Raw genomic sequence first — 3,074 nt, 5'->3', positions numbered from 1 at the left:
TCCCAAGGGGGGGGGTGATGGATGGGGGTGGGGCAGCTGGCCACTAAGTACAGCACTCACACACACACACACACACACACAGACACACAGACTGTCCTCATTAATTAGACTGTCGGACGAGACTAATCAGAGTTTGTGTGTGTGTGTGTGTGTGTGTGTGTGTGTGTGTGTGTGTGTGTGTGTGTGTGTGTGTTTGTGTAATTTACTGGTGAGGCTCAGCTGAATATGTTCAGTGATCAGACCTCCAATCAGAATCCATAACACACACACACACACACACACACACACACACACAACCAGACTTATTTTAGACTCATTAACATAATCATAGCATACATGTTTATTAATCATTAAACATTAAGTTTGCATCTCCCTTGAGAAGTACTACTAGTTAAATGTAAAATATTTCCTCTTTTTAACTTTTCAGAATAAGGGCATGGAGACCTCTGCCCCCAACTGTGGTATACATTTAAAGAAAGAGTGTGGCAAAGCAGCACACAGGTGTTTTTCTCTACGATGCCAATAAACATTTGCATTTTCACTTCAGTCGTACAGAAACATCATTTTTAATAGACCGGGAGGCATCAGAAGAGGGACTGAACACTTATTCAATGACTGAGTAAACTCCTTTCAAACTACTTTCTCACTTTCCTCACTCCAGTTGCAGTTTCTCTCGCTCCACTGTGATTGGGAGCAACGGCGAGTTATCAAAATCCAGCACCAGCTCCTTTGTTGAAACAGATCTTTTTCAAAGTTTAAATATCCCCCTGGAACTCTCGCCCTCGCGTAACCTTACGACACAAACAACACTCGCACACTACACAGGCTCAGTATTTCGCTGACACAGATCAGGTTTGTTCAGTTGTCCTGGCGGCCGGCTCAGATCTTCAGACTTCACACGAGAACAGACACACTCAGAAATATCAAACACACACGTGCCATCAAGCGAACATGCATTACTGTAAGCATGCGCACACACACACTCAGACAAACACACAAAGGAGAAGCTCATCCTTGCCACGCTCCAGGAGTGAAAGATTCCCAGGGCAGCAGCTGCTTGGACAGGTGTGTGTGTGTGTGTGTGTGTGTGTGTCTTCATCCTTTAACACTTAAAAAGAAAGACAAGAACTCAGAGAATCCTCTCTCCTCACTCTCCTCTTCTCTCGCTTTCAGTCTCTCTCCAGGATTTTCCAGGCCATTTTCTGTGCTGTCAGTGGCTTCTGGTGTTATTGTTTGGACGCCGTTGTATATGAATTTAATCTGTGTCACAATTGTGAGAAACCATAATTAAAGTTTTCATTAGTTTATAGTTGTTTCCTGTTAAAGTATATAAACATCTTGTTAAGTTACAAAAGTATACATACGTTACTTATAGTCTGACAAAGGAAACACGTGAAATGAACCTCGACTGATCAGTCTTTAAACAGACCTCCCTCCCTCCCTCCCTTCCTCCCTCCCTCCCTCCCTCCCTTCCTCCCTCCCTCCCTTCCTCCCTCCCTCACCTTGACTTGTGTATTCAGTTGCAGTTTTTTACCGTCTGTAAAAGCAGCACGAGGGCTGTGTCAACTTTGACCTCTCCTACAGGACAGAAATAGAGATGCAGTCAGGGGTCACACACTCTGTCTTTTGTCTTTCTGTGTGTGTGTGGGTGTGAGTGTGTGTGTGTGTGTGTGTGTAAAATAATCAATTAATTGTTTAAACCAGTTTTCAAGTTTAGGAGATGAGCTCTGGATCAGTGTATTCAAAGACAAAATGTGTCTTTGTCTTTGGGTATTTGCTGTCTTCAGTCTCTGCACAGCTGATGGAGAGTCACACTAACCAGACACTAGTGTTAACGTGACGCTAATCATGCAGGTCGTACTCAGGCTCAGATTAGATGGACAAAGTTCTACTTTGTGCCTGTGAGTGGTCACAAGATTCCAAGCGAGGTCCATTTTTGTCATTGGTCCATGGACACTGTGTTCCTCACGTACGTTTGCAGCTTTCTGACTGACACTGATACGTTAGGATACACAGTGGTCACAGAAACTCATCTTGCATCTCAGGCAGTTCAACAACTTAGTCCACAATTACACACAGGACACTTTCCTCACAAATTCTACTAAGGTACAGTTCTGATCCGGACCTTTAGCTCCACGTCATGTTCCCAGCTCATCACCTGTTCCACTGCCCAGTTAGACCCAGCTCTCCCTTCACTTCCCTCTCAGATCCTCAGTGAACTCCCAGCCTTCTGGTTCTACCTGACTCTTGTTATTTGGACTGATTATCTTTGCATTGTGTTTTGTTGGACTCTTTCATTGGCTCTACTCGTTTCCAATCAGCTTTTTTTTTGTGCACTCCTCAAATTATCCCTTTGTTAATCCTTTTCCTCTATTCAGTTGCCTGTTTATCATTAGACCTCCTAGTTTACGCAGTTGGTTCCCTCAGCTCACCTTTTTTTAGTTTTCCTTATTCCCCCGGTAAATTTATTGTTCAGTTCGATTCCAGTTTTGTCAGTTACTCAGTTAGTTTCTTCTTTGTGTTTGGATTAGGTTTGTCCTTCTTCTGCAGTGATTCTTAGTGACCTGTTCTCCGTACTTTGATCTCTAATAAACTTTTATTTAGCACACTCCTCCCTCTCTGTCTCTTACTTGGGTCCACCCTCAAACACTAAACCCTAATAGGTACCTTCCCTGTTCACTGTGTTTAAAGTCAAATATTGTCATTGGGTGGACTCGAAAAATCTCAAGCATCTCTAAAGAGTAAAAATTAGAAGTCTGACACCAAAACATAAAGGTGAATAGAAGCTAGTAATTGTGTTAGTGGTCACTGTGTGTGTGTGTGTGTGTGTGTGTGTGTGTTGGGGGGAGTTGGGGGATGTCGGGCGGTGTGTGTGAAGGGAAGGTGCTTTGGTGCTAAGCAGAGAACGGGCGGGCGTGAAAGCTGATCTGCACTGTGGCCGATCAGCAGGGACTGAAAATCAACAGCAGCAGCGAAGCTTTCACTGCCAACATCAGTGTGTGTGTGTGTGTGTGTGTGTGTTTGGTAAAAGAGCAGCTATAAAAAGACTAGAGTTACTGAACACAAGGTGGGGT

General features: G+C 43.9%; 1 long non-coding RNA gene across 1 annotated transcript; it reads right to left on the bottom strand.

Moving 5' to 3' along the window:
* Positions 1-372: 372 nt before the first annotated feature.
* LOC137130818 (uncharacterized) lies at positions 373-2,570 on the bottom strand. Its single transcript, XR_010914898.1, has 3 exons — positions 2,433-2,570; positions 1,503-1,578; positions 373-1,260 (listed from the first exon to the last, which is right to left on the bottom strand). It is a non-coding gene; the product is annotated as an uncharacterized lncRNA (long non-coding RNA).
* Positions 2,571-3,074: the final 504 nt, after the last annotated feature.

The sequence above is a fragment of the Channa argus genome, chromosome 7 (genome assembly GCF_033026475.1).
Source record: "Channa argus isolate prfri chromosome 7, Channa argus male v1.0, whole genome shotgun sequence".
Lineage (NCBI taxonomy): Eukaryota > Metazoa > Chordata > Actinopteri > Anabantiformes > Channidae > Channa > Channa argus.
Note: the sequence above shows the minus strand (reverse complement) of the source record. Positions and strands in the feature narration are given on the sequence as shown.